The sequence below is a fragment of the Mytilus californianus genome, unplaced genomic scaffold (genome assembly GCF_021869535.1).
Source record: "Mytilus californianus isolate M0D057914Y unplaced genomic scaffold, xbMytCali1.0.p SCAF_4, whole genome shotgun sequence".
Taxonomy (NCBI): Eukaryota; Metazoa; Mollusca; class Bivalvia; order Mytilida; family Mytilidae; genus Mytilus; species Mytilus californianus.
In genome coordinates, this window is record NW_026262690.1 from 20,056,848 (window position 1) to 20,065,632 (window position 8,785).

Below are 8,785 nucleotides of genomic sequence, written 5' to 3' on the forward strand. Positions count from 1 at the left end.
TGCCTTTCGTAAGGAATAAATATGAGATTGTGTCATGGATTTGTTACACGTCGTTGAATAAAGCTACGAGAATCTTTGCCAGGAGACACTTTGACCAAAGGCTCTGATAAATGTTTAATTTCAATCGGAATTTATATTGATATTGCAATTAGAAAATTGCCATAGATAAGACCTACGGTATAAAATAGTACCATTTTGTTCCAGTGACGATTGTAATTTTACACTTTATAAATTTGTTCAATCAATATATCAGATATTTTAGTTGAATGATTTCACTCTGAGCTTTAAATGACGAGTACTGTTAAGTGGTGGAAGATTAAAGAGTAAAAAAAGCTTGAGTTGAACAATAGTATGGATACAACGAATCTTCTACAACTTATGGTAGTGGTTATTTTGTTCTACAGTGTAGGAAGTTTTCCGTATAAGGTAAGTTCCTAATATTGCATGTAAAGAGTTGTGTACTGTCCTTCGTCATTATCAGCAGGACTGGCTGTTACACAAACCAATCATAGTCTTGAGCAGACAATATTTTAGTCCATATATAATATTTTCATTAGTTTTATGTTAATTCAAATCATATATTTTTATCAAATACTTAGAGACTGGTTCTCATTTAGAATTGTTTAAATTGTCCCTGACAAAAGCATGTTCTATGGAAAATCTAAAATTGCGACACGTTTGAAAAACCGACTAAGAACAAATATATGCCATAAGACTGCCTCGATAAACTGGCCCCTGAAAAACAAATCTGAAATGATAGATTTATGAAAAAAAGTTTTTGTTTTGGTGACGCGGTTCGAGATTTGTAAACTAGGTTAATAATATCATGGCATATCGCATTAACATTCATTTGATACTGTAGTCAGTCTAAACGAAGTTATTATTACTTAAGTCTAGAAATGTTATAATAAGGATTCAGCTATCATTATCTATAGCATGACAAACAACAAATTCACTATAAAACAAAACTAAAGGTTTACAATAATTTGATTTGATTTTTGATTTTTGGTGTTTTAACGCCACTTTTAAGCACCGCTTTTGGGCTATTTCGTGGCGGCCAGCTTTTATTGGTGGAGGAAGCCGGAGTGCCCGGAGAAAACCACCGACCTTCGATAGGAAAACTGACAATCCTAGTCAATTAAGATTGGAGTCGAGTGCACCGGCACGAGTGGGGTTCGAACTCACAACCTCAGTGTTGACTGGCTAGTGATTACAGTAGTAACTACTTAGACCACTCGGCCACCGAGGCCCCTGTTACAATAATTTGATGAAAGAGAAACGTAATTTCCTTACATTAATATGGGTTTTTTTCAAGAAATAGCAGTGTGGCACCGTTAAAGTCCACAATTAATCTAAAGTACACAACACCGCTAAAGTCCACAGCAAATTTCCACTAAAGTCCATAACGCCGGCTAAAGTTCACAAACTTTCCGCTAAAGTCCACAAAATGTCCTTCGCTTAAGTCCTCAAAAACACCGTTAAAGTCAACAATAACAAGTTCCGCTAAAGTTCACAAAAAAAACCGTTAAAGTCCACACATTTTTTTTTATTTAAAAACAATTAGCTTTTTTTTTTATCCCGGTAGTATAATAAAAAGCATGGACTTTTGTACTTGGTAGTTATTTCTTATCAGCTTGAATTATATGTTTGATAAATGAAAATATTACAGTGTCTGTAAAAGATTTTGATCCCCATAAATTTGATCTTTGTATTGTGATTTTCTGTGAATCAAACAGGCAACATTTCTGAAAAGTTATCTAGCTATGGTGCTCTTTTTGTATTCTTTAGTAACTATTTTTATATCCACTAGAAAGACATAGCGTTCTCTTTGTGTATATGCTAGAGACACTGACATATCTTGGAGCCTATATTTGACATTGGAAATTCCTTTGCAAATACCTATAAACATAAAAACGAAATCCATTCAGTTTCTGTTAGGCTCCACAGCAGCCAAAACGGTCTATAAATCTCAAAAATATACTTTAAACCATAATGTTCTTGTTTGAAATCAAAATGATAATAAATAAAACAAATCTACACATGCACTGTGTGGTGCTAAGCAGATTTCGATCACTCATTGGTTTGAATGTTTGTTTGGTTTTCAGCAAGGAAAAGTATTTGTTTCAGAATGAGTTGAAGATGATTGAAAAAATATACGCGGATGCTGTTCTGCATTGTGTTTTACCATGATGAGTACTAGTTTTAAAGATTTTATTTCAACAATGCTACATGTATATGTTGTAGGTCCCTGTAAAAACAATTTGAAGATGCAAGTTTGATCAAAACACTCCTTATGGATATTGGTTGAACTTGCATAAACTAGGTTTAAGATTTAGATGAGAAAATCATCAGACTATAATACCATGCATATGTAGAGTACTTTACGCAAGACCTTTGAACACCAACTTTACTTCCGGTTAACCAGTTAATAGGTCGAACGATGATCCGAGTAACCTGGAAGGCAAAACTGTTCAATTGACAACACTAAAATAAACATTACCCTGATTTCAAGTTTGTCAGGAAAGACTAAACAAATCAAAGTGGCTTCTCGTGTCTTAGTTCCACCCATTGATTTGTTTGGTATCAAGGATAGGAAAGGCGATCAACATTATTTTCGTTTTTTTTGTTTTATGGGAATTGATAATAAACAAAAAAGTAAGAAATTAACATTAAGATTTAATAAACGACAAAAATTCTGTACAACATATATATATATCTAAATATTATCAAAACTGGAGGATCATGTGACATTAAACTTGTATCGATCACTTGACCTAAATAAGCTTATTGCTGGTTTTAAGGAAACACATAGTTTAAGTAGAATAGTCTTAACTTTGGGCCTCTAGTGCTCGGTCCCCATGGATATGCATTTCTTTAGACTAAAATCTTCACGCCCGCCCTACTGAAGCTTCGTGCAAAAATTTTAATAATCCATTGCCGAATTGTCTTTTTTTCAGCAATGGTGGCCATCTTGGTTGTATTAACTAACGAATGTACTACGGTTAGATAACTTTTCAGAAATGTTGTCCAAATTGGCCTGTTTGATTTACTGATCTGATCATCACAATACAAAGATCAAATTAATGGAACAAAATCTTCTACAGATACTGTTTTTTTTTTATTTATCAAACATATGTTCAAACTGATAAAAAAAATAACTACCAAGAACAACAGTCCATGCTTTTTATTGTACTACCGGAATAAAGTTGTACTACCGGGATAAAAAAAAAGTAAATTGATTTTTTAATAATAAAAAAAAAATGTGTGGACTTTTACGGTGTTTTTTGTAGACTTTAGCCGAACTTGTTATTGTGGACTTTGGCTTGTTTTTTTGTGGACTTTAGCGGAAGACATTTTGTGGACTTTAACGGTGTTGTAGACTTTATATGAATTGTGGACTTTAACGGTGCCACAAAGCAGAACCCCACATTTATATCTTATCATTTTGGTTGAGATCTGATGGTTTATCTGGCGTGGTTTTTTTTTAAACCATAATTATTTATTTCTAACGTGAATGATAAATATTTTTTTTCTTTAAATTTCAATCACTTTAATTAAAGGTTCTATATATCTATGATGATGTGCATGATTCACCATACATGTTTGACGAAAATGATCAGATTGGTTCTTTCGAATTGCCGAAACGAAATACAGATGAGTTATACCAACAGGTAAATATAAGGAATCACTTCGCAGTGTATTCGTATCAATATTTTGTTTTATGTATATTTATTCATTATTTCAAAAAAATTTGAGAAATTAATATGCGATTATACGACTACAAGTTCAAAACCGGCAATTGTATATGTTCTATAACAATTAGTAATAATTACATTACTTGTATGTTTCATTATAATACGTTATTTTGATCGGCTAACAGCAATCTCGCGTCATTCTGAAATCAACCTTCATTTCTAAATGAAATGTAAAATTCATGATGACACGAGCTTCCACAATAAAGTGCACAGGTATAAATAAAAGAAAAAACTTAATAGAAATCTTGTTTTCATGATCCTAGCAAAAAAATGTAATTATAAGTATCGAATGCTTCTTTTAGTAATTTTATGGGGTTGTAAAAGCGTTGACCGTGTGCACATTTTTAGAATGACAAAATGTACTTCGGTCAACGCTTTTACACCACAATAAATTTACAAAAAGAAGCATTCAATTCTTAATTGAAGTTCTGTCTGAAATCTTTTTTAAACCCTCCTGGACTTCGGAGATACATCTTTTTGTCTGATTACTGACATCTGATTTTAAATTACTAAAAACTTTATGTAGTCGATGTTCCCACTTTCTTCAAACTAAATATGTTCAAACAAGACTAAATCTGTAACCAAAGAGGAATTTTATTTAATCGTTTCCTTATGTAACAATTTGAAAACTATTTGACAAAAAGGATTATCAATTCTGTCATTCCTATAAAATCTGTTATTCACATGTACTGGTCGTTTAAAATTAACAGAATGCAGATGGGGAACGGGGGAATTTTAACTGAGAAGTTTTAAGATATGACTTCAAAACAATTTTGGTACAATATTTTTTTTAGTTTATTTCGGAACTGTAGTTAAACAATTGTTATTCGTATCTTCCATTTTACATCTGCTGGATGGTTCATTTTACTATATGCGTTTTATTTAAATGGCAATCTTGTGATATAACTAGCTGATTATAGGAAATAAATACTTTATATGTGATCGTTTTTTACTGAGACTGGCAATTTAGAATTATGTACTCTAATTAATTTCCTCTTGTGTTGGTATACAAAAAGCATGGCTTCCAATCTTAGGACATTGAAGATTTAATATGGATTTCACTTGTTCAATGAGTAAGAATTTCCTTATTTCAAACAAACAAAAAAAGATATTCTGAACAGGCAAAAGACACGTTTACTGACTGAAATAAAGATTACACCATCAAATTTTAACATGCAACATAACTCGGTATAAACGTACTTATTACCATCTTTCATTTTAATCCATATTTCTTAATTAAGCAGCATCATTGTTTATTTCATTCAAGATAGTCGTGTTTTACCAATTAATTAAATCATTTAAGATATAAAAAAAACAATTATTATATAGCTCAATTTAAATTCTATTTTTTGTCGTTGTTACCTATATGCATTGATCAGGTTTATATGCCAGCATACCAATCTGCTGTTTGCTGAACTCTCAATTTAGATGTAATTGCATTTTTCAAGTCTTTATGAAATTCGTATGTCTAGATATTTTTCTTTAACCCTTGTGTTTGCTGAATTTAAATTTAACCTAAAATGGAATTAAAGTCGTCCCTTCTTAAAACAAGTAATGGGCGTGCCACGAGTTGGTTGTTCATTGTGGATTATCTGTGTCACAGATGACCACGGATATGTTCCGATTGTGTTTACCACAATCCCGTTCTCTTTTCCCCGAGTGTGACATCACCGAATTTTTACTCACCATGAGCAGCATGACGGGTACCACTAAAAAAAGCAGCATCTGATTACCTTTCCGGAGCACCTGAGATTACCCCCAAGTTTTTGGTTTGGTTCGTGTAGCTGAGTTTTTAATTTTCAATGCAGTGCTTAACGGACTTATTTTTCGTCGTCTTCTTTGCCCTAATGGTGTCAGTTTCTTTTGGATTTCAGTTTTTTTTTTTATTTTTCTCTGTATCGTTTGCCTCTTTTTGACCTTAATACATACAGACAAAAAAATAAAAGTATTGAGGTAAACTTATATTAACATTTTGCTTATTTTCTTCTGTTACCTATTCTGACATCGGACTTGGACTTCTTTTAACCTGAGTTTTACTGTACGTATTGCTGTGTGTTTGTTTATTCTACATTAGCAAGAGGTATAGGGAAGGGTTGAGATCTCACAAAACATATTTAACCCCGCTGCATTTTTGCGCCTGTCCCAAGTCAGGAGCCTCTGGCCTTTGTTAGTTTTGTATGTTTTTTTAATTTTAGTTCATTTATATGTTTCGGAGTTTAGTGTTACGTCCATTTTCACTGAACTAGTGCACATTTTTGTTTAGGGGCCAGTTGAAGCCCGCCTCCGGGTGCGGGATTTTCTCGGTGTGTTCAGGACCCATTGGTGGCCTTGGGCTGTTTTCTGCTCTTTGGTCGGGTTGTTGTTTCTTTCACACATTCCCCATTTCCATTCTCAATTTTATATTATATGTTCAGTACACCTCATGTAGATGTGCTAACATAGAGACTTTAAAATTTCAAACAAATAGATATTATTGAAGTTCAGCAAACACTAGGGAAGTATGCAGGCATTCAGATCTAAATTATTCCAGCTAGAGAACAAACAATAAATATTACATACTCTACATTAGAAGTGAACTAGTGGCATAAAATCAATGCAGAAGAAACACTTCGGTGAATGGTGTAGATACATTGAATAATATTAACTGTATTTGAGAAAACATCGAGGATTTATAACACTTGACCATAATAAATATTGAAAGCTAATTTAAATATTTTGCTTTGAAGCAAATATCCTGCGTGTATTCATTTTAAGTGTAATAGATTTCTAAGGAAGTAGGACATTAAAGCAGTTTATATTATCAGATTATTTCAGAAGGTCAATATAATATTATAACTTCCCTTCTTTTTTTTACAGAAATCTAGAGATAATGACTTATTACAAGTGGTCAGACGTGCTTTGGTAGCCGGTTGTGGTCCTGAAATAGAAGGCTGTGGAAAATGACGAATATTAATAAATAAAATCAAAATGTGAAATATCATTCCTTGCTTAAAACACACCTTGAAAATGATATATAATATGAAGATGTGGTATGATTGCCAATGAGACAACTCTCCACCAGAGACCAAATATATATAATTAAAATTTGTAAACATGCCGATAATTTATATTCTAAATTACATAATTTAATTTCAGAAAATGTAACGATAACGTCCATTATCCAACCGGTTTCACCTTCGATCATCAGGGATAATGTGATTGTCCTTGATTATTATTTAATTTTATGACTGAAAAAGCTTTATATCACTAAACATATAGCAAATAGAGTTTTTCTTAGTTGCCACTTTACACATGACGTTTGAAAAACTGCAAATTTAAAATGTACAATGTGTGTGAAAACTACAAATACCCTACGAAATCTTTCAAAATATTTAAAATCTATCGAATGAATCAGCAATCGAAACTAGCCTTCCGAGCTACTATGCAACTTTATAGCAGGAAACGATGACCATCGACATATTCCAATTCATGTCCTTTTTTCTATATTGTGACATCACCGAAATATACTTAATGAATTTGTACTTACCATTAGTAACATGCAGAGCAGGAACTCAGCTTACTCTTTCGGAACACTTGAGATCACCCACGGTTTTTTGGTGGGGTTTCTCTTTGTTCAGTTTTTAATTTATTTGCTCATTTTTTTTGTTTTTATCTAGTGTTTTGCATACTGTTGTTTGTCTTTACGTCATTTGTTTATCTGCATGTGTTTTTTTCGGTCTCTGGTCGACTAATGACTTTTAAACAAATTATCCCTTTGATATCTCCCCCCTCATTTTTAAAACTTAAGTTCTTTTCCTAATGGAAATTCATCAAGGTAATTAAGGAACCTGTTATAGTTCGATTTTTTAACTGTGTCTCTGATTTTATGAATGGAAAGAGACGTTAATTTACATCCATAAAACATCAACTGGCAACTAAACACAAAATAACACAAGAGATATACATCAGGTCAATTAACTGATTTTGAGTTTCTTTTGTAAATATGAACCAAGTTACTTAGGAGAAAGAAACATAACCGAATATCTGCCCGACTAATACAACCAATTCCTCGTGTAGTAGTATGGTAAAATAAACAGTTTATTCTAATAATTATACCTGACAGGTTGAGGCATTAAAGAATAATAATCTGTACATAGAAACATAATGTTTTACATATGCCTACATCTTTATCGGATGGCTATGGAATAATACAAGTTTGAGGGAAAACATGAGACAAACACAGGATACTAGCATAGATTGTAAACATATGAAAATAACTGGATTTCCTGAATCATTGTAGAAGGTTACTTTTTTATGATTATTATTATTATTATCAATATTATTATTATTATTATTATTATTATTATTATTATTATTATTATTATTGGAAAATAACCTACTCGTTTAAAATTAGTGATTAGATGTCACGTCTTTATTGGGTTATATATTTCTACTTCCACACAACAGCTTTGTTGTTTTATATCTTTGTTGAAATCAGTTGATATTTAAAATAATCAATATGGAATTTCGTCTTTATTAGAAAAACATGGTAAAGTAATTGTTTTGCAGTTTTTAATGTAATGATCTCATGAATCAAAATCTGTAGGGACCCAGAATGAGTCGGAAATGCCTCGTGGAAAAAACTGATATATAATTCATTCTGTGATTTCACAATTGAGGAAAAGAGAACGGAGTTGTGGTTACAACAATCGGAACATATCCGTGGTTATTTGTAACACAGATATTCCATAACATTCAAACAACTCGTGATGGCTTCCGAAAAATTTCGTAGGGATAACTTCTTATTTACCACTTCAAACCCTTAATGCAATTGCTTCCTTGTAAGCAGCAACCCTTCTTTCAAAGACAAATACATGATAGGAAACGCAAGCTATGGATTATCTTATCAACTGAGAGAAATATACTCCGTATACATTAGCTGCTGGAATGTTGCTATATAGAAATGGAAAGTTCACAATTTGGAAACTAAATCATCCCTTTTGTCGTAAAGTCTCTTCTCAATTGACTCTCATTGTAAATTTCTAGATTTC

General features: G+C 32.2%; 1 long non-coding RNA gene across 1 annotated transcript; it reads left to right on the forward strand.

Moving 5' to 3' along the window:
- Window positions 1–235: 235 nt before the first annotated feature.
- Window positions 236–6,697, forward strand: LOC127699254 (uncharacterized). The gene is made up of 3 exons (XR_007981144.1): window positions 236–426; window positions 3,561–3,671; window positions 6,612–6,697. It is a non-coding gene; the product is annotated as an uncharacterized LOC127699254 (long non-coding RNA).
- Window positions 6,698–8,785: the final 2,088 nt, after the last annotated feature.